We start from the raw sequence: 24,268 nt of genomic DNA, 5'->3' as shown, positions 1-24,268 counted from the left end.
TGACTGAATGAGTGAGTCTATGCATGTACTCTGCATGTAGAGTAAAAACTGTGGGAGTATGATGATAATGTATGGAAGAAAGTGGAAAAATCTTGAAGGCTTGGAGCTTGAAGTGAGCGATGACATCATTGCACATGTGCGTGTGTCTGTATCCATTTGCCCAGATGATAATCATATGGTCAAACAACAGTTAATTCAATACATTTAGAAATTAAATTATATAATAATCATCAATAACACCTCTATTATATGGAACACCAGGACAAAACCAGTACTGTACAAACATGTTTATTAAATGTCAAATATTCAACAAAGTAAACAACTCTGATTCAAGTAAATTGTTCTGCATAACATTTTACATATGTCTTTAAGTAGTATATGGTTTTACACAATATTAATCTTGAAGTGAATTAAGCTTAAGATAATATTTCAAAAATATAAAAATTATGCAAGAATGAAATTACAGATGCATTCAAAATTGTATGGGTGCAGACAAGATCATTGTGCTAATAATACAATTGTAATTTAGATAATCAAAAGGTAAGTAATAATCATGTGGACAACATTCATTAAGAACATAAAGATAAAACAATATAATGCAGTTAAGTTTATGATCATAAAAACATGTCAAGAATTAAATTTTGAGAGAATTGAAGCCTTACAATGCAGAACAAAAGAATAGAGAAGTCTGGGTCAATCTACCATGATTTGTCAGACCAAGAGCCTCTCATTAAAATATCAAAAACTGAACTGTTATTGTGACAATTAAAGTTGCAAATATGGACAATAGACTTCCATTCACAACAGATGTGAGGACAAAATAAGTCCTGAGTCCTTTACAAGGATTGAGACTCAGAGGTCAAAGGTCCACATCAAAACCAGTGAGGATCCCTCTGTCTGATGGGCATTCATGTGGCAGCAGAATGTCTTTGGACAGTGCAGAGCAGTGGTCATCTTCCTCTTTCCTGAATACACAAAAGCAGAGATATCAGCACAACATACATCATAGTTATTTCTGAATTTAAATTCAGTATACAAATTAGCCTTACAATTGCTCACACACCAGGACAATAGAAAATCTTACCTCTGTGTGGTTGCTGCATCAATAGAGTTGTCTCCAGAGCTGCTGTTGTCACTTGGTCTGCTACCTGGATCTGTTGTAGCCCTGATTTGGAAACAAAGAAATAATCAATAAGTTGTAGTTTTCAAAGCAAGTGAATCATCAAGAAGAAAGCTGCATACATTGGCAGAGCATCTGGCTGATGAGCACCTGCCTGAGACACATTGAACTGCTGCTGTGGCCCCTTGGACACGTGTTGGACCGTCTAGGAAGTCTCGCTGATGCAGCAGTGTGCTGCTACATTGCTGCAGCTCTTCCCATGACCAACCGCAGGTCATCCATGGCTCTACTGGCTCCTGCTGCTCCTGGACCCTTCCTGTAGCCAGCCCAGGTATGCCTGATCCTGGCTGTACACCAAAGGAGAATGAAAACAACTTCATACATGTGTGTTGAAAAGTTTTTTTAACATAAGATTAAAAAACTTCAAAGAAATGTGAGCATTGAAAAGTCAAATCAAACTAACATCTAACAGTATACTCACCTCTGTCTGTAAGTGCACCTTGCCTGCATCCTCAGTGGCTCTGTAAGTACAACTGACAATATTACACCTGCAGGGGGACTATTCACCCATAGCTGGGACAGCGGTTGACAGGCACCAGGGTTTATCCACACAGTGGTGGCCCTGACGCCGTGTCTCTAGGGCCCGCTGCTGCTCCGAGATCCCCTGCAGTTTAGCCTGGGACCATGAGGTACCCAGTTTCCGTGTGTGGCCCCGGGGAGGCACTGCAGGAGTCTTGGTAGTGGAGAGGCTTTGTACTGGCAGGAGGAAGCTAACTAAGTCAGCTTCTTCTTTTCACCCTCCATTCAGAAGGCTAGCCAGCGGCAGAAGCAGTGAGCAGAGAGCAGCACAATGCAGCAACATGCACTAGCTCCAAGCACCACACTACTGCACTAGACGCTTCACACATACCCTGTGTTAGCACACAGCAGTGTGTGCTAACACACACACACAGACGCACACACACGCACACACACACACACACACACACACACACACACACGCGCGCAGACAGACGCACACGCAGACAAACACAGATGACAGACATACACAAAAACAGATAAACAGAGAGGGGGTGCTAGAGAGGGAAAGGTGGGGAAGGAAGAGAGAAGGGGAGGGAATGACAAGGATGTGGATGAAAATACTTACCGTATACCTACCGAATACCTACCATTTCATCTGGGCTGGGCACCTTTTCCGAATTAAACAACATACCTACAAGGGCTCTTTTCCACAATAAAAGACCACAAGAGGAAACCTTTCTCAACCCAAAACCACCATGAGTTGGACCCCAGGCCATATTCACCATAAGCATCCAGATACCAAAAGAAAATAACACAATGAACCACAAGAACTACCCTAACAACAACTACCCTAACAACAACAACAGGCCATCTTGCTCAACCCCAACCACCATCAACAACAAGCTGTGAACTCTGCCAAAGAGTACTTCACAGATGACTTGGACCCGAGGCCACATTCCCCACAGGCATCCAGACACAACACCACTAAAGCAAAACCACTTCACTCAGAAGACAAGCCTCCCGCTTCTGGCGAAGTCAAAACACAGTACACCGGATCGTGATAACTGTGATACGATTGCAGCACACCTGATTGAAGGCAACATTGTGGTTGCGATATGTAAATATGATCAATCAGTGTCCGCTTTTCGGTCGTTGCAGCGGAAACAAGCTGGCTATAGCCTCTGGACCGAAACAACTCCCATATGGCTTTCTTCCCTTTGGAGAGCAAGTCTTCATTGAAGTCTCCACAAACCACTACAGGCTGGCAACCCATCATCTCTAAAGTGTCCAAGAGGCTTTGCATGTTTGCAAGAAACACGTCAAGTTGGATATTTGGTGGTCTGTACACAGTGGCTATCAATGCTCTGACAGGACCCTCAACCTCGACGACGGCGAATTCAAGGTCGGGCACATTTTGAATGTACCGTCGGGCCTCTGCTTGTAGACAGCTCCTGTAGTACACTGCAACTCCACCTCCATCTTTCATAGCCATATCCGCTCTGTTAGAATATGAGACATTTCTGTTGCGCGCAAACATCTCATATCCCTCCAGCTGGAAGTCTGGAGAAACAAATGATCCCGACAGATGGGATTCGGTGATGCACAGGACATCAGCAAGTCTGAATTCATGGTGGGACCTGATGTCCTCCATGTGCGACGGAAGTCCTTGACAATTGTGATGGACTATTGTCAAAGTTGGACCAGTGTGGTCTGCGGTCTTGACAAAGTGCAAAAGCGGTCTTGCACTCTCGAATGAGGCGTGACTCATAGTCTCCATCGATGTGGTGATTTTAGGATTCGCATAGATCTTCTTTTCTTCAAAGTCTCTGATCCATAGTCCTTGAAGTGAGGTCGTCCGGCTCAGGGCGACATAGGCCATTCCGGGTTCAAAAATGTGCTTCAAGGACACCACAGCAGACTGCACAGTCATGCCTTGCACTTTATGAGCTGTACAGCCGAAGGCCAGCTTCATCGGGAACTGCCGTCGAACCATCCCCCTTATGCTCGTGCTTTCCTCGAACCTTTCCACGTACACCAAGTTATCCTCCGCCCCTTGAATCTTCTTGCGGAATTTCTGGCCTGCCGTGGGATTATCCAATTCAAGTCCAATGAGCTTGACCACAGTCAGTCCGTCTTCGGTGGTGGTGACAATGTTGGCAATTGTTCCAAAAGTGCCATTTACAATCCCGTCCTCAATATCGAGATTCCTGATCACCATGACTCGTGCTCCTTGAGCCGCTTGCAGGTTGTCAGGTAAATCCCTTTTATTGCCTTTAAAGGAATCATACGCAGGTTTCATTTCTCCAGTTCGCAGATCTTTTCTAAAGTCTTGCGCTGGAATCTCTACAACTTGCAACTTTAAGGCAGTTAAAATTGCAGCGTTGTGCTCGTCAACCTCTTTGTTGGTGGCAAAGATATGAAGGGCGTCTGTCGGACAATCTCCGGCCTCCACAACGGCCTGAGCGAGCAGAGCTTCGTCATCCGCGCTGAGCGGATCCTCCTTATTCCTGGTTCTAATCCTGTTCAAGAGCTCGGCAAAAGTGCGATCATCTTTCTGCCGCATTATCTCTGTCAGATTGACCAGCTTGAAATCTTGCCAGAGGTCGAGCACATCATCCTCAAAAACGCATAGCGGTTTGCCTTTACCAAGGGGCGGCAGTTGGTAAAAGTCGCCAACTGCAAGGACAGACATCCCTCCAAATGGTCTCCTGTTTCCTCTGATCTGCTGAAATCTCCAGTGGACATAGGAAAACAGATCCTTAGAGACCATGGATATCTCATCAATAATCAAGATCTCCGCATTGGACAGTGTTACCCTCACTTCGTCCAGTGTGTTTCCGAGACCTTGATACGGAGGTTTCAGGCTTCTCGGCAGCTTCAGCAGTGAGTGCAGTGTTTTGCCAGAGATATTGAAAGCGGCGGTGCCAGTAAACGCCGCCAACAGCACTGAAGGCTTAGACATGTCACCTTCATTGCGTAACCTGGGAAGTTGGCGCAGAATCTTGGTGGCCTCCTGATAAACACACTTGATCACATGGGACTTGCCACAACCGGCTCCCCCAGAGATGAAGTAAAAAAAGGGTTCAGGATCCTGACCCCAGACGCGTTTCAAACACCATTCGCGTATGGCGTAGAAGGCGGACGCCTGCATCTCATTGAGGCTTCGAAACATGTTCCTCACAAAGTCGGGGCTCAATTCCGGCGCCTGGATTGCTGGCATGGCTCCACTGCTCTCACCTTGAAGCTGAAAATCTGGAAGCTGCTCCTGTTCCTCCTCGCCAGGGTTTATGGCTTCTCGCTGAGCGACACACTCTAAACGATCCACCTCAACCTCTGGTGCAAAACTATTCCACGCGTTGCGGATGGGTCCCTCCTTTCGAAACCGTTCGAGGGCTTTGTCGATTTTCCTACCCTCTCCTTCGTAGCGCCTTCTATTGAAGTTGACGTACTTTTTCACAGGCAATCGGCCCGGACGCCGACCACTTTTATAAAACGCTTCGTAGGTCGGGTAGCGTTCCGGCTTCAGATCAGCATCCTCTCTGTGTGGCCAGTACAGTTTTAGGAGCCGTCTGTAATACTTTTCCGGATCTTTCTTCTCTGAGAAACGAGTAAACCGGATGACGGCAGGTTTTCCCGAAGTCCTCTTCTGGATACACCCGTGGTCGTTCTGGAGGGGAATGGCAGTAGCCGATTGACGTTGCTGACCGTAGAGGACCCTGTAATTGGATGTGAAGTCAGCCAGACACATGTCTCGAAACTCGCCTGTATCAGGCCTCTGCATGTATTTTTCCGGCAATCCTGCCATCCAAACGTCCTCTTCATCTGCGGCCATGTTCTGCAGCCTGCTCATCGGAAGACTCATTCTCATACCGTCGTCCTCCGTCTGTATAAAAATTACAGAACGCGAGCACTTTTTCAGCGGTAGGCTGCATACCCGTGCCACAGACTCCTGAGCGCTAACCTCTCGGTGTTTAGCATACGCCTGCATAATCTGCTTCATCTCATCCTGTTTATTAACGCCAGATTTCCGTACATCACGGATGACAGAGTCAAGGAATTCAGTCATCTCGTGCTCTGGCTTGGAGACGTACGACATCATATACATGATGCAACTGAAATCGTCAATGACATACTGGATGTCCATGTTGGCGTTCCATGCTCGCAACAGGTCAGGGTTGTATCCATTCACCCAGCAGTCCTTGGGGTCACGCTTATTGTACACCACCATTCCACTGGTGAGGGATCTGACACTGTGCGAGTACTCTTCAGGATGCAAGTCACATTTTTGCAACAACTCTGCCAAGTCCTTGAAAGAGGCATTTGGGTCCATTAGAAGATCTCTCACCGGCTTCAGCTTTTCCTTAGCCATCTGCTGCTGCTTTGAGAGGAATTTTTTGCTCTTCTTGGACTTCTTCTGACTCTTCTTGGAATCCTTGGACTTTTCCCCACATTTTTTATGCCCGCCAACATCGTTTTGTCCACAGTCTTGGTCTTTCTGGGCATCGTCTTTCTTGACATCTTCATCATCACCATCATCAACAGCCCCCCAAGGTGTGCAGCCAATGATCGTTTGATCCATGGGCAGTTTTGGAAAACCAAATCTGCACGATACATTGCCTTTCCTGCATGTTTTGGAGTGGTTGCGGCTGTGAACCTGAACCTCAGACACTATTTTGTGGAGCTCGGGGTCCGTGTCCACATCAGGCATCCGACAGCATATATAGCGGTCAATGAATTGGATGACATCCTTGCAGCACTCAGGATCCTCAATCTCTGGTGCATCTTTGATCCACACCAGCATATGGATATGTGGACTACCTCTGGCTTGAAATTCCACCCGATAAAAGTAGTCCTCCACTGGACCGATGGGCTGTGCAGGTGACAGGAGCAGATCTGTCATGAGCGCATCCACTCGCTTCTCAAACAAGCGCATCACCGTCACAGGGTTACTGCGGAGAATCTCACACTTCTCATTCCAGTCCAGCTCTGAGAAGTCCCCTTGCTCACCTTGTTGAGCTTTGATAATGTCAATAACCTCCGGCCATCTCATTTCGGCGGCAGAAAACGTTAGGAAAAACGTTGGCTTGCCCAACTGTCTGACCATGGCGAAAAGATCTCGCAGCGTTTTCTCCCAATACGCTGGAGTGCCTCGGAGGGGTTGCATGAAACGGGTCGCATCCCTATTTTGGATGAGTTGTTCCAGCTCCTCTTTGTCCTGAATCATCTTATTGGAAATTGTCCTCCCATCTTTGGTGAATTTCTTCCCCTTGCGTGTTTGGATGGACATGCTGTTCCTAGCGATGTGCGTTTCCGTCACAAACTGGGAAAAGAACAGATAACTCTGGTCCCTCGCAAAGCGGGCATCCACAGAGAAGAGCCTTGAATTGAAGTACACACTTGGGGACAGATGGATTATTCTGCCCTCATCCAAGGTGTTCTCTCCGGTTGGGAACTGAACAGGAAAGGCCATGGCTTCAAGCTTAGGAATGGCAAAGAAACCGACAGGTTTGTTTCCTTGGGCAGGAGCAATGCTAAATATGCCATCCCCATATGACAGAACCTCCTGTGCTATGTCAAGAGGCTGCATGCACGTGTCCAAGGCCAGACCAGGCCTGAGGTCTTCCTTTTCCTTGTCGTCGTCCACCTCATTGGGCTGCTTTTCACCAGATGTGCCTGCAGCGGGTTCCATGTCTCCTTCCGGATGTCTGGGCTCCTTGAGCTGTGCAGCATCTGGGGCTTCCTGTGGAGCATCTCCCTCTTCGAGACTTTCAAATTCAGCACAGTCATCAATCTCAATGTTGCTGTATTCTGAATGAGTCTCTCGCAGTATCCTTAGCCCTGCTAGCACATTCTTCATGTTAACTGTGTAGAAGTGCTGATAGCCCTTGTACTTTATGTTGCGCTTCAACTTTACTTGCAACAGCTGGGCTTGGGCGCTGGGCCTCGGAAGAGCATTGACTGTGGTTTCCATCTCTGATGGTACACACACAACTGCTCCGTGTACTGCTCTTTGACGTCCTTTGGGCAAGGCAACTATCTTTGCAAACGGTAAGATCTTTGCAATCAATTGCCTTTCCAGCACGTTCAACTGTTCGAGCTCTGGGGGAATGGGTGCGAGCTCCAGGTTGTTGCCAGCTGCCATGGACGGCATTCGTCCTCTGGCCAAGTGGCTGTCACAGGTGTGGCAGATCCACTCCCGCATCCTGTCCTGTGGAACGGTGCACGGGGCTGAGCAATCTGTGTCACAAACGTGGACATACTTACCTGTCAAGCAAGCAGCCACCACGCCAATGTTTTTAACATATTTGGCTCTGTTGCAATGCCTTACCTGATTGGGGAACAGAGCTCTGTGACACACTGTGCAGACATGTGTGGGCCCATGTCTAATTCTTTCCCGAAATACCGATATGGCTTCTACCATCACAGGGTTAACCACAGGCTGTGCAGTTTCCGGGCGGCAGTTTACGATGTCCATGTATTTCCTCTTAATCCTGAGTGCACACTGCAACTTGTGACGAATACGAAGTGCAGCATCTTTAGCGAGTCTATCCTTTTTGTTCTGGATGCAGTGTTGTATGTGACGCAGCCTGAACTCTGGGTTGTGGTGATATTTCTTGCTCACGTATTTTTTCTGTTTGATTTTAAACTGAGGATCATTGCTATACCTCTCGCTCACGTACTTTTTCATTAAACATTTCTGTTTGTTTTTAAACTGAGGATCAGTGCTATACCTCTCGCTCACGTACTTTTTCATTAAACATTTCTGTTTGTTTTTAAACTGAGGATCAGTGCTATACCTCTCGCTCACGTACTTTTTCATTAAACATTTCTGTTTGTTTTTAAACTGAGGATCAGTGCTATACCTCTCGCTCACGTACTTTTTCATTAAACATTTCTGTTTGTTTTTAAACTGAGGATCAGTGCTATACCTCTCGCTCACGTACTTTTTCATTAAACATTTCTGTTTGTTTTTAAACTGAGGATCAGTGCTATACCTCTCGCTCACGTACTTTTTCTGTTTGTTTTTAAACTGAGGATCAGTGCTATACCTCTCGCTCACGTACTTTTTCTGTTTGTTTTTAAACTGAGGATCAGTGCTATACCTCTCGCTGACGTAGTTTTTCTTTTTGATTTTAAAATGAGGATCAGTGCTGTATCTCTCCTTCAGGTACTTTTTCATGAAGGTTTTCTGTTTGCTGTGACTATCCAGATCCATCCAACTTCTTTTGATGTACTTCTTCTTTTGTTTTCGGTGATAACGGTCTTTTGCGTATTTGGTTTTAATCGCCTGCAGTTTTGTCAGCCTAAATTCCAAACTGCTGACATATTTCTCTTTCTCATACTGCGCTCTATTAGTGATGCTTGTACCCTTGTTTACAGGTGGTACATGTTTCTTTTTGCACTCACTCGATCTACGCATAGCCTTTCTTCGCATGTGTTTCTCGATTTTCGAAAAATCCTTGCCTGTCGTGGGACGTGCTATGTTGACGCGCTGATTCAAGTCCTGATTCTTTGTTTGTCGGAAGTTAGTTTTCTGTGGGATATTAGTTTCTTCTAACAATTGTGCTACTGGTACAGCCGTTGATGGATTTTTGATGGTCACATCCTCCGACTGCCCAGGCATCTCACTGAGTGTGTGGTCACTTGTAAAGGAAACAGGCATGAACTCATAGCTGCCATAAGGGCCACGGTTTTGAAAAAGCACAAGCAAATGTTCAACCATGTCACTCAATTCAGAGAAGGTCAGCATAATTGCTTTTCCTTTACGTTGAGGAAGACCTTTGGCACACCTTGAGTGGGAATCAAAAAACCCGTAGCGTCCGGACCGGTCACGGAACACTGCAATGCACTCAGGCATGACAATGAGAAAAGCAAGGTTGACACCTTGAGAGAGGCTGTTCAGCTGTTCACGAAGGCGCAGTCCTCTCCTGCTTCGAGGGCTGCCGTTTACAGCCTTCAAGAAACCAACCCTCAAGTCCGACATGTCCAACTGAACATTGTAGGTATCCGAATCGGTGAAAACCTGTTTCGGCATCTCCTCTATGGTCAAGTGGTTGCTTTTGAACCTTTTGTCCGCCTTCAACTGTTCTTTGATACCTACATAGAGTGCATTCCCCTGTTCAAGCACTCTATCAAGTGAGACCATGTCAAAATCCACCCCCTCCTGGTGGTAGGCGAGAAAGGTCAGAGCCATGCAGGTACACTGGTGATTGCGAGAAAAGGTTCCATACCTCCTGTCCTTCTGAGAATGCGACGCCCTCACAGATTGAGTGCGATGGCTCGGACCAACGGCAGGATCCTGAAATCATTTTAAGGAATGTTGTCATTGTTATCATGATGTAACATTTTATTTTATAAGTGACAGATCAATCATTATCAATCTCATCATTAATCATAATTCATTTCATTATCATCGTTAATCTCATATTCTTTAACATACCTTACATGCCTCCAACCATGACAATGGGTAACCAGCAATGGGTGGACAAAGTATTCACATCCTTTACTTAAGTGAAAGTACCAATACAATAATGTAAAATTGCTCCATTACAATTAAAAGTCCTGCATGTCAAATACTGCTTAAATAAAAGGGTACATAAATTATAGCAGCAAAATACACTAAGTATAATAATACACAAGTATTAAAACTAAAACTACTGAGTCCAGTGGTTCACAACCCTGGGTCAGAAACTGTGTGTGTGTGTGTGTGTGTGTGTGTGTGTGAGAGAGTGAGTAAAAACAGAGGTGCAGCAGTTAAAAGATGTAAATTACCTGGCTGGGATGTTCCTGGAAGGTGGACTCCTGGGGCTGGGCAGGGTCAGACGCACCAGGCTCCACCACCACTCTCCTAGGACTGCAAGGCGCTGGCTTGGAGGACACCTCCACGGCTGGTGCCTCCACCTAAAACAATAAATAAATAAATAAATAAATAAATAACTGTGTGAACTGCATTGACAAAATGAAACCATGTATTTTAATACTGTGTTACAATTATTCACTAAATATAACAATAAAATGTTTTTGTCTATGGTGTGTCTACTCAAAATACTCAAACAAATCCAAATAAGTATTACTCAAATAAATCAGACAAAATATAACAAACCTGCTGCTTCTCCCGGGTCCTCTTGGAGGCGACGCGTCTCTCCCGGCGCTCCACGGTCGACTTCTGCTGGAACGAAAACCATACAGACTTTTTTCACACCATATTTGCGACTTAGCTCCTCTTGGACAATAAACAGGAAGAGGGACACACTTTTTAAAAGAGGCCTCAATGAAAAAATAAAATCTGCATGAACATTACCTTCCTGCCGTCCGGACGAGCTGCGCACTCCACAGCGCTGGGAAGGTGGGCCGGAACGGCCTTTTCAATCTCATCCAGGATCGCCGGACTAAACCACACAGGATTTAGCGGGATCGGATCCACCCCCACATCCACCTGTGAAGACAGAACACGTGTCTGCTCCAAAGGGCTGGATGGACGTGGCGAGGTGACCACGCCCTTCACAACCACTTTTGGTGAGACACATCTGGCAGGAGGCGACGTCCTGGGAGAAGTCTGTGCCCTCGGGACGACACGTCTGGCAGGAGGCGACGTCCTGGGAGAAGTCTGGGCCCTCGGGACGACACGTCTGGCAGGAGGCGACATCCTCGGAGGCGTCTGGACCCTCGGGACTGTGGGCTCCATCTGGTGGTGGAGGGTCCACCACAGCAACTCCGCAAGCCTCTCCATCCCGCCCTCCTTGCTGAGATGGACCTGACAAACATGACCAAAAGTGATTTAGCAGACAGAAATTTTCAGTAAACCTGTACCTGAACTTTCCCTATCATCTACCAAAGATATGCACACCACATTTTTTTTAACATTTCTTAGAGTGTCATATACTTACTCCGTCAGGACACCACAGGTCCAGTTGTGTCAGCGGAAAGTAGTGGGTGGCAGAGACGTACCTGACACCTAAGATACAAAAAAAAAAAAAAAAAAAAACATAATGACTTATTGACTCATTGAACCTTATTGATACATACAGGACTGTCTCAGAAAATTAGAATATTGGGATAAAGTGCTTTATTTTCTGTAATGCAATTAAAAAAAAAGCAAAAATGTCATACATTCTGGATTTATTATAAAATTAACTGAAATATTGCAAGCCTTTTATTATTTCAATATTGCTGATTTTGGCTTACAGTTTAAGATTAAAATTCCCAGAATATTCAATTTTATTTAGATAGGATATGAGTTTTCTTAAGCTGTAAGCCATGATCAGCAATATTAAAATAATAAAAGGCTTGCAATATTTCAGTTGATTTGTAATGAATCCAGAATGTATGACATGTTTGCATTACAGAAAATAAAGAACTTTATACACAATATTTTAATTTTCTCAGACAGTCCTGTACATACTTTCAGCCAAATCAATTATGAGTGAAGTTTGGCATTGCCACTTAAATATCAAGAAACACTGTTATACATGTCACTGTACTTTTTGTTTTGTTTACATACCCATACGTGCAGCCACACGGTGGTATTCCTGGCTCAGAAGCTCCTGCAGGTCGAGGTCTACGGTGAGACGGCGAGGGAAGTCCAAAACACACACCTAGAGTGAGAAAGATGTTCTTTCTCAGTAATTACATTCTCTCCCTCAAAATGGCATAGAAATTGAAGTTATACGCATAAAATCAAGTATATCATCAGACATGTTATCAAGATAATAACAATATAAGAATACTTACGTTGGGCCAGGTCGAACAGGCAGTCAGCAGGAGCTTACCAAACGCGACCCCTGCCTGAGTGACGGTCCCGCTGGCACTCAAGTCGTTACTGGGTGCCAAAATGCAGACTGCCGCGGGTGAGCGAGGCAGTACAGCATTCAGCACCTCAGTACGCAACTCAAGTGCCGACGCCCCAGGGACAGACAGGACGCCACAGGACAGACGTCGGTCCGGCAGTCCCACCAACCCGTCCGCGATGGGCCGAAGGTGGGAGTCACCAACAAGCAGGACGAACTGCATGAGAAGGCAAATTTTTTTTTTTAATCAACGTGCAAAGATCCCCAAACTACAAAAAACAGATTTTACTCAATGGAATCTAAGAGTATTATACCTTCTTGTCAGGTGACTCCGCTGGGACAACCAACTTCCGGAAATGGGGAGTGAAGGTGGACTTGTCCCACTTCAGCACGCGATGGCGGTGACCCGTACCGTGGCCTAGGAGCAAGCACAAACACAAAAACTGTCGAACCTGCTTAAAACAAAGTCGATACCTTTACATCATAAAACCTGTAAAAACCCCAGGGAAAATCAGTTTACAATTAAACAACAAGAATTTACAATTTACATGTAATGAAAACAAACAGTGGGCTACATACCTGGGCGGAAGTCAGAGGGGGACACCTGGTGGTGGGACAGAAAAGTATTACATCACTACTCACACTTGTAGTACACTGAAGCAGAGCCGGATTAACGCAAAGGGAAACTAGGCATGTGCCTAAGGCCTGATTGGCAGGGGGGCCCAGACAGAGGAAAAAATAAATAAAATAAAAACAGTAAGTAAATAAAAATACATGTCCTATCTACAACTTATTTCAGTGTTGATGAATCAATATTTATTAACTAATTAAAAATTGACGTTTACTTTAACGTTGCGTCACATTAACGCCAATCAGTAAAATCCGAGGGGCGGACTAAGCGGGACAATTAAGCTATCAGGCTGCAAGGTCTGGTTTATTGTTGGACAGTTCCTAAATGGTTGTGATAAATGTGAAGGGTTCATGTTTGTCTTCTTGTTCCTGTACTTAATCACAGGTGTGAATATGGGCTCCAGGTGAAGGGACTAGAATTTTTATTCACCCAATTCAGGCTCGTTTTCCTTGGCTGTTTGAGCAAATTAGTAGAAAAGTGAAAAGAAAAAAGTGTTCTTGGTTCAAACATAAGGTATCGTTCAAATTATTTAATGATTGCTTATTTTTCTACAAGGTTTCTGTGATTAAATCTGCTTTTAGAATGCAGTCAAGAACACCATTCCAGACCAGGAGATTAGAGGTGATGCTTGTCCATGAAAATAAACATCTTTACCACTACAGCACACTTTGTCTTACTGCAAATTTTATTGGTCTTTGTATATTTGACCTCTTATTTAACTATTAAATTTAATCAACACATTTAATTAAGATTTTCTACAAAATGCAATAGACTACAACATTTATCTTACTTGCTCTGTTTACATAGCAATGCTGACACCTATTGGTCATTTACTGGTACTACTGCCTTAACAATGACACTCGCAATCGATAAGATAAAGATAATTTATTATCATTTAATAGAGCGTTGTAATAACCTATAAATAATAAAAATTTAAAAATAGTCTGATAGATTGTTTAATATACAACACATGACTTATTTTGGAATACAAATAACCAACTTGACTATGACTATGCTACGTAAAATGTGAATTAACTTTTATTAGTAACTTTGGTAAGTTTAAGATTTCAATTCATAAATAACATCGGTGGAGGGGGGCCCAAAAATCACAGTCTGCCTAGTGTAGTCCATTTATTTAATCCGGCTCTGTGAAGCATCGTGTAAAGTGCAGCACTGTACTGCAAATACCCTGTGCGTGTGTGTGTGTGTGTGTGTTTGTGGGCAGTTGTAGAAGAAATAAAAACATACCCTTCCAGGCTGGTAAGGGGAGAAGGAGGGTGAGATCGGCAGAGGGATCCACAGCTTCTTCATCTGAAACACAGAACTGAAGTTACTAAAACTGAAGACTTTGAATTACACAGTGTATTTCATTATTACTTGAAAAAAAGCATAGAGTGAACACTATACCTTCTGGGCAGGAGACTGGGAGGGGCTGGCTCCATCCCTCTGGGTCCCGAACGGCTGGGCTGGCGGTGGCGTCTCCGGCTGGGTCGCCTCAAAACACAAAACCAATCAAATGCACTCAATAAGTGACACATTGCAGTCACTTGACAGAAGAAGCACTCACTTTCCTCACGTCAACTTTAATGCTTTGTAGTCTATTGTGTGTAGCTTTAAAGCTATCTATTCTGTACTTTGCTTGTACCTGGTCCGGCTCGCTCCAGCGCAGCTTCTGCGCCCTCGAACGCTTTCCCTTCTTCGGCATCTCGTCAGCAACCTGGAAACACTTCAGAAAAAAACACTCCAAAACACGGTTATTTCACAGGCAAACACAACGCAGTGTAAAAGTGTGAAATTTGAACAAACACAATATCAACTAGAACGATAAACAATGCAAAAAATGTGTGTGTGTGTGTGTGTGTGTGTGTGTGTGTGTGTGTGTGTGTGTATGTGTGCGTGTGAGAGAGAATGGATGTATTTCAGTATAGGGCTATGTATTTAGGTTGTGTGCTCTGTTTGTGTAGCTGGTGTGTGTTGGGGGTCTTGCTTTCAGAAGCTGGGAAACTGGCAAAAAAAAGGAAACAATTATTTTAGACTGTAGTTTATATGAAATTACGGAAAAGACATCACATCACACATCTCAGTACAAATCACACAACAATGTGGACGGACGGACGGACGGACGGACAGATAGACAGACAGGATTTGAACTCATTTTTTTTGTTTTTTTTACAGGCCCCTGAATTTTACATAATTTATATATGCTTTAATAGCGTGGCGTCGTTTAATATATATAATATAAATTAAATATTAATATTTTAGCAATACATAACGGCAGATTATAGCTGCTACATGCATATAGACAGTTAAAGCAAAAAAAATATTTTTGACTGAAATTTTTTTTTTCAGGCCAGTTCATATTCCCCCTCCATCGATGCACTGCACCTATTGTGAAAACCAGGTTTTTTCTTGCTTTAACATATATAAAGTGGTCTCCCCTCAGCCTGCCAACTCAGAGCAGGAGGAAAGCAACCAAATTCTGCAGTGTCTGTACAGCCGCCCGGATGAGCCGTCCAGTGTGATGTGGATCTACGAGCCGTTCAGATTCTGCTCCCCAAAGTTACAGAACTTGGGTCACCACTAGGGCTGAACGATATACCGTTATCGTATCTATATCGAGATATGAACATTCAAGACATTAATAACGGAAAAGCAACGATATAAACGATATATTTCCGCTCACCCTGCTTGTACAGCTCGAGCAGTCTCCATAAACACTACTTTTAAGATTGCCCTTGAACGCACCACTACGGCCAGCCAACCACAAAGCTTATTTCATGCTTGCTGTTGATCGACAGCTGAAGCCAGCCAATGACAAACATAGGAGGGTGGGAGTGAGGGAGACGTGAGGCGCACACAGCCACACACACGGGAGAGCGGAGAAGAGGGGAGAAATCCAAACGGAAGAAAAGAGACGAGTGCGGAGGAAAATGCGGCCGGTGGCGGTGCAGAATCTAATTTTGTGCCAAAACATATATCACCCTCCATTATTTGGAGGTATTTTGGATTTAGAAAGGATGATGTCGACGACCAGAGCGAGGTGTTGTGCAAGTTGTGCTTGGTGAAAATTGCGACGTGTCCATCCATTTATAAAAACGAGAAATAAACCAAAATAATCCGTTCCCCATCTTTTGTTTTGATAATAAAAAATTAATTGATGTGTTTGAAAATTGAAATTGGGAATTAAAACAGCGAGTGGAAAACTCTTTTCTCTATTTCCTATTCGTTGGAGGATACTGAAAAACAAGGATTGGACAAATGGGGGGATTGCACATGCGCAGTAATAAATTAAGAAAATTGTTTCTGGTTCTTTTGTTGATCAGATTGAAAGTTAACATTTTTAGATATTTAATTGTTGAAACAGAAAATAAATCAAATATGAAACCTGGGAGTGAAACATGAGTTTAATCTGTAATCTGTCTTCACTCCGTCATGAAACTGCAGTGATGTTGTGACAGTCCGTTCAGCTGCAGCGTCCAATCAATAATCAATAACATGTACTGAACTCTAACTCTAACTGCATTGGTTATTTATCGTTAAAGCGGAGCTACAGTAAAATATTTTGATTATTATTTATTATTGAGTGACTTTATGTTAATGTTGATGACTGGCAGTGAGTTCTAATCAATAAAACTGCACTCTTTTGATTTCTGATGTTTTTATTTTTCTGAAAAATGCTTGGTTTTCACCGAACCGAAGTCATATCGTATCGTATCGATATCGAGATATCTGGCATGAATATCGAGATATGAAATTTTGTCCATATCGTTCAGCCCTAGTCACCACCCATCCCTTGAATTAAAAGTTGCGTTCCGTATTGAACCAATACGGACATATATTATGCTCTTATTTATTGATGTCATAATCTACATGTGAAGGTCGGAAAAGTTGAATATATTGCAAACCTTCATTCGTAGTAAATTCAACTAAAGGTGAAACAAATATCTTATTTCCCACTACATTCAAAGTGAGATATTTCAAGCCTTTATTTGTTATAATTTTGGTGATTATGGCTCACAGTTTATGAAAACCCCAAATAAAAAATTAAAAAAATTAGGATATTTTATGAAATCAATAAATAATTCAACCATCAAAATGATAACAAATAAAGGCTTAGGATATCTTGCTTTGCCTGTAATGAGATAAATTAACTTTTACACCATATTCTAATGTTCTGACCTTCACCTGTAGCCAGTACTCGAGTTGTAAAAAAAAAATATCAGGGGGGATGGTGGATTTTATCATATGGGGACAGATAATTTGTGCTGATTACAAATAATATAATATATTACAAATAATAGCAGTGACCAAAACACCTGCAGAAATACTGCAGGAATGACATAGCAGCAGTTAAATGCAGCCTTCTGTAAGCTTTAAATATCCACTGGGCTTACATCAAATACACCAAAACACAACAATAAAAAACACTTTTCTGAACTTATCAATATGACTCTGTCCTTCACAGGATAAGTAACATGGATCACTGCAAAAACTCACAATCTTAACAAGAATATTTGTCTTATTTCTAGTTAAAATGTCTCATTTTAGTAAAAAAATCTCATTACACTTAAAACAAGACTCATCACTGGAAAAAAAACAACAATTTTCACCTGTTTCAAGTAGATTTTCACTTGAAATAAGTAGAAAAAAGATTTTTTTGCTTGTAATGAGAAGATAAATCTTTTTCCTTCTTATTTCAAGTGAAAATTTACCTGAAACAGGTGAAAATTGTCAAATAAGTTATTTTTCTGGTGATGACTCTGAATGTTGAAATAGCAGTAAAACCACATTAATTGATGAAATGACATAAGGGATGGCAAGGGGGGATGGCAGTTTTACAGGGGGGGGATGATTTGGACCGTTTTTATTTCAGGAGGGGATGATTTGGACCGTTTTTATTTCAGGAGGGGATGTCATCCCCCCTCAGCCCCCGCCGGGGACCCGTTAACGGGTCCCCGGCGGGCGTCGCAGCTGGGGAGATCCGCGGGAACGGCCCGGCGCGCGTCTAGAGTCGCCGCCGCCGACCGCCGTTCCCGATCCCCCCCCGCCGGCCCGCCTTCCGCGCGGCGCCGGACACCGCCCCGCGAAAACCCCCGCCCGACGACGCGGGGACGCCGCTGGACGAAGGCCCCGCGCGACGGGCCGAACCCGCACCTGCCGCGCCGGGGAGAGGAGGGGGTCGGGGCGACTGCTCATAATACATCCATGCTGCTCCCCCAGACTCCCCCCTTGATACAACACGCCCCCCTCTGTTTCTGATTGGCCAATACCAAGGCTCTGGCTCGCTTAATTGGTTTACAATAGCGCCAGTTTAATGACGAAAGGCTGATTTATGGTTCAGCGTACTCCAACGCAGAGCCTACGGCGTAGCTCTGCGTCGATTTAACGCAGAACCATAATTCAGGTTTAACATGATAACGCACGTGCAAATGTTTTTTTGTTCTTTTTTTTTTTCTCTAATTTTCGAATTGACGGAAATCTGTCTAGAGACGGAGAACTTTAATCCCTAAAGCCAGAACTCCTTTCATGTCGGCTCTCTTTGATCTCCGGCTGCCGAGCCGGGCATAGTTTAATACAATATAAATTAAATATATTTAAATATATCAATCAATAAATCATACACGGCCGTGGTTGAGGGGGTCGTTGCAATTTACACACAATAGAATTTAGCCTTAGCTCCTGTTACCTACACAAAGACTCGATAATAAAACATTTCTTACCTCAAGAAACAAGTCCACGAGCTGGCGAAGCAGATATATCCAAGGTATATCCAAAATAATCCACTAGTCAAAGCAGGTTGTTCCGAGAAGAATCCGAAATCTCAAACAGCAACAGAAGGTCTGTCTGCTCAGGTCGGGTTCGTCTGGAGACTGGGCCGATCCGAGCTGCGATGAGTTATTTATAGATTCAGTCATGTGATATTTACCATCCAATAGAAATGCAGATCGAGCGGCAGTGGAAAGTTTCTAGAATTTTAAACAGGATTATATATATATATTTATAAAAAATAATTATCTCATAATTCTGAGAAAAGTTTTAATGAAAAAAAAGCTCTGTTTTGTAAATTAAGCAGATAATTATGTCAGAATTCTGAGAAAAGTTTAATGAAAATAAATATGCTCTGTTTTTCTGAATTAACTAGACATTTATCTCAGAATTCTAAAAAAAGTTCTAATGAAAAAAAAATATGCTCTGTTTTTCTTAATTAACCATATATCTGAGAAAACTTAAATACGAATGACGGCTGACTTGACTGTAAAGCTGGACCGGTCGTGGTTTAAAGCCTTAGACATGCTACTTCACTGTTCAATCACCAGCGGTCTGGTGGCGCAGCTGTATTGTTGCCGTCTTTAGTCTCGGAGGTCGAGGGTTCGCAACCCGCTGCGGGCATATGTTATTGTCGGAAATTTATGTTTTCCCGACTCTTTTGGCATAAAAAAAGTAAATCATAAAAAGAAATAAAATAGAAATAACTAAAAAATAGTTAAGTAATTGGAAAAGACCAATATTTAATGTAGAAAAATGAGCAATGTACAAGAGAAAATATTAATAGTGTGTGTGTGTGTGTGTGTGTGTGTGTTTCAAAGTTTATTTAGATGGGACAATGCATATTAATGTACACTACATTAAGCAGTGTAAATACACCGGGTTTAGCAGAAATGCTAGTTTCCACCCGCAGTCCCCACAAACAACCAGACACACTCTCACTTAGGGGCAATTTAGAATGATCAATTAACCTAGCATGCATGTTTTTGGACTGTTGGAGGAAACCGGAGTACCCGGAGGAAACAAGCACGGGGAGAACATGCAAACTCCACACAGAGTTGGAGTTTGTGTGTCTGTATTCAGATTTGTGTGTGCGTAATTTTCTCAGATGGCAAAAATAAGAACTTTATTGATCCCACATAGGAGTAATTCATGTCATATTAGAGAACAAGGTAGTGCCGAAAAAGAATATATAGCCTATCCCCCCTCACAAAAATAAGAAAAATATATTTTCTCATCAACAAAGCATATTTTACATAAACATATTTAAACATTTTCAAGTAACAAAATAACATATTTGAACAATTCTTCAGATTTTTTCAGTTCATTTATTGTCTGAAAAATGGTTCAAATGTGTTATTTTGTTATTTCAAAAAATTCAAATTTGTTTTGTTGATGAGAAAATATGTTTCTCTATTCTTATTTTTGTGAGGGATGATAGATTATTGTTTTTTTCAGTACTACCTTGTTCTTTATAGCTGATATAACATGAATTACTCCTATGTGGGATCAATAAAGTTCTTATTTTTGCCATCTGAGAAAATTAAATATATTATATTTGGTGCCTAACTGTTTCCCAAGTATATTAGTGCGTGTGTGAATGAATAAATGAGACGTAAAAGGTTAATTTCTTACCTAATTTCTTACTCTTAACCTAATAATTTGTCAGACTCATGTGCGTGACAGCAGAATTTTGAGTACAACTTTTTTATTTAGATACAAATGTTTATCATTACGAATACGAATAGTTATAACATGAACACATCTTTTTGGAAGTTATCTTACTCCATATGCAACCCGATTACTAAATGTCCGACATAGGTCCGAAGTAGATGGGGTTCAGGTCTTTGCATGCAGTTTAAAAGTGCAAACGATGTCTAATAATATGTTCAGAAACCTGATGGAACTGCTGCAGGTGAACGTACTGACTGAAAGCTACGCGCCGACTAGTGGTGTGAAGGCTGCAATGCTACTGTAGCCTGGCGTGAGCCTGTGAGTCCGAGCTCAGGGCAAAGCAAAAGATACGGACAAATCGTTTTACACACAGATCTTTTTACAGATTTGCCGCGGCAGAAGTGTGTCAAAATCCACGTGTGCAAAGACAGCTAATCGAGAGCTCCCGGCTGATTTTTGCGCACACACAAATCTGAATACAGACACACAAATCTTTTTACGCACACACAGATCTTAATACAGACACACAAATCTTTTTACGCACACACAGATCTGAATACAGACACACAAATCTTTTTACGCACACACATATCTGAATACAGACACACAAATCTTTTTACGCACACACAAATCTGAATACAGACACACAAATCTTTTTACGCACACACCGATTGAGATACGCAGACAAATAATATTGGAACAATAATACCCCCATAGATGACTCTTTTGAACTCTGAACAGTCCCAAACCGCATGAGATACGATTTTTGCAAACCAGATCGAAACCACCTCCGGGAGGTAGTTTCATATCCGATCATTATCGCATTTGGGTGGATGCGTCTCAGTCTGAACAGCTCCAAACACTCAGATCGGATATGACTGTCCCAGACGCTCCAAACCACCCGCCCATTTCCAGTTGTGGAGCTACTCATCCTTACACAGAGAGCATGTACAATCTCTGATGTCACGTGAAAAACTATTATTTGTAGTTTAAGTGTTGCAAATTCACATTACAAATCATGTTTTAATAGCAGAAAAAAGACCGCATTTCCACGTACGGTGCGGGTCACCCCTTCCCCTACGCCATAGGCTCTGCGTTGGTGTAACGCGGAACCATAAATCAGCCTTCAGTCGCGCTGTGAGCCTGAACCTGCAGCCCGTCAGCTCATCAGGAGGAGAGGTTATGGAGCGGGGCTGCCAGTTGTTCATTGCTGGTTCGTTTTGTTAACTCTGAGCTTTGTTAGTTGGTTTGTTAGTTTGCTGGTGGGTTTGTTCTGAACACTTTTCTCTGTTTCTCATTTTGCTGGGACGCCGGGTTCCTCCGCCGAGACACAACTTTTGCAGTGTGCGTTCATTGTTGTGTCTAAAAATGATGCGCAGTGCCGACCCAATCAGAAACGGTACAGATATTTTGGGATTTTTTTATATATATATATAAAAATACATGACTTTACACAATACACGCGCTGGGTGACGTCTCCGCTCCGACGTCGTTGCTACGGCAACCCGTCAATGAGGTGGCCCAGTCTGAACAGAGCCATATCTGATATGGACAAAAAACAGTGTGGACAGTCAGCCCTGAAAATCGGATATGAGAAGGAATCAGATATGAATCAGATTATCCTGCAGTCTGAACGCGGCCTAACGTATCGGCCAATCAGAAGAAGGGGCGGGGCTAATTTGCACCAATGAGGGTCAAGGACTCTATACTGATTAATATGACATCATCCATGACTCTGTATGTCAAACCATTCAAAAGATATTGGACTATAACGTATCGGCCAATCAGAAAAAAGGGCGGGGCTAAATTGCACCAATGAGGGTCAAGGAGTCGATACTGAGTCATTTGACACCACCCATGACTCTCTATGTCAAACCATTCAAAAGCTATTGGACATTAACGTATCAGCTAATCAGAAGAAGGGGCGGGGCTAATTTGCACCAATGAGGGTCAGGGACTCGATACTTAGTCATTTGACACCACCCATGACTCTCTATGTCAAACCATTCAAAAGATATTGGACTATAACGTATCGGCCAATCAGAAGAAGGGGCGGGGCTAATTTGCACCAATGAGGGTCAGGGACTCGATACTTAGTCATTTGACACCACCCATGTCTCTGTATGTCAAACCATTCAAAAGATATTGGACTATAACGTATCGGCCAATCAGAAGAAGGGGCGTGGCTAATTTGCACCAATGAGGGTCAGGGACTCGATACTTAGTCATTTGACACCACCCATGTCTCTGTATGTCAAACCATTCAAAAGATATTGGACTTTAACGTATCAGCCAATCAGAAGAAGGGGCGGGGCTAATTTGCACCAATGAGGGTCAGGGGCTCGATACTTAGTCATTTGACACCACCCATGTCTCTGTATGTCCAACCATTCAAAAGATATTGGACTATAACGTATCGGCCAATCAGAAGAAGGGGCGTGGCTAATTTGCACCAATGAGGGTCAGGGAATCGATACTTAGTCATTTGACACCACCCATGTCTCTGTATGTCAAACCATTCAAAAGATATTGGACTAAAACGTATCGGCCAATCACAAGAAGGGGCGGGACTAATATGTATATATAATATACAAATGTAAATATTTATATGTATTATAATAATAATAATATACATATATATCCCATGAACCTGTCCCCAGCAGGACTGGGGATCATGTAAGGTCAGGGTTCAGATTCCTCCATTATCCAAGGTAAAGTATTATGAAGTCTGCATTGAGTGGGTCATGTGACTAGTTCTGGGTCACATGACCCGGAAGTATGGTAGTGTATATTGTATTGGAATGACTCAGCTAGTTTTTCGGATTTGACAAGCCTCAAGTAACTTCACCTTGTAATCAAACTGTAGCTCCTAGCAGAAAAACAAAGACATCGTGAGAGAGACAGAACCCGGAAGATTCTGACAATCTTAATTTCATTCAGATATTCCTTAAAATGTGTTAGTAACGGCAATTCGAAAACAAAAATGAGATTTTTTTGAAGAAATTTTTTTTTAACATTGCAGTGAATGGAGAGCGAGACAGGAATTGGCATGGCTCTTAGTCTCCCCGTTTAAATTTTGTGCACACCACGCCTGTCAAAGTCACATTTTAAGAATACCAAAATGTATGTCTACATTCTGACCAAAAATTATCTGTCCAGCTTTTACGGTTCGGCCGTGAGGTCGAGTTACAAATAAAAATTATGGTCATTTTTTCAGGGTTCTGCTCACTCTGATCAATTAGAACCTCCACTCTAGATTTGAAAAAGGGGGTTTTTTAGTCCTCGCTTGAAGGCTCATATCTTGAAAAGTGTACATTTTAGGAAAAAACAGTCCGGGGTTTAGAGAGAGATGAGAAGTTTTCCTCCGTTTTGAAGTTTGAATGACGTTTCTACGTGCAAGTATGAGAAAGATAGGTGACTCGGAAAAAAGGTGATTTTTTTTTTTTTTTAACCTTCACCGGACATTTCACACCCACAGTGTGAAATGCTGCCCCATACAAATACATGGGAAAATCTTCCCCATTAGTTTGGAAATTTGGAAATGTTTTTGCACTTCGTGCAAAAACTATTCGTGCCATCGTTCTGAAAATCCACAGGACTGTAGTTAAATTCAGGGCCTACAACTTTCTAAATCGGTTCATAATTTTTCAAGTAACGGTGTGCGAGTGGTGAGGCCCCAAAGTTCACGCAATGCGTTCCGGATGGGGCAAAAAGCGCACGTTTGTGCACGTTGCGCAAAAACGTGCACGCCAATCGCTAATAAAAGTC

General features: G+C 42.9%; 1 protein-coding gene and 1 long non-coding RNA gene across 3 annotated transcripts in view; one reads left to right on the top strand and one right to left on the bottom strand.

Annotated features, from left to right (window-relative positions):
• med14 (mediator complex subunit 14) overlaps positions 1 to 24,268 on the top strand; it is a 78,625-nt gene that overhangs the window by 3,132 nt on the left and 51,225 nt on the right. The gene's annotated exons all lie outside the window — the stretch shown is intronic.
• LOC133446262 (uncharacterized) lies at positions 11,267 to 12,237 on the bottom strand. The gene is made up of 3 exons (XR_009782818.1): positions 12,144 to 12,237; positions 11,530 to 11,597; positions 11,267 to 11,396 (listed from the first exon to the last, which is right to left on the bottom strand). It is a non-coding gene; the product is annotated as an uncharacterized LOC133446262 (long non-coding RNA).

This window comes from Cololabis saira, chromosome 6 (assembly GCF_033807715.1).
Source record: "Cololabis saira isolate AMF1-May2022 chromosome 6, fColSai1.1, whole genome shotgun sequence".
Taxonomy (NCBI): Eukaryota; Metazoa; Chordata; class Actinopteri; order Beloniformes; family Belonidae; genus Cololabis; species Cololabis saira.
Note: the sequence above shows the minus strand (reverse complement) of the source record. Positions and strands in the feature narration are given on the sequence as shown.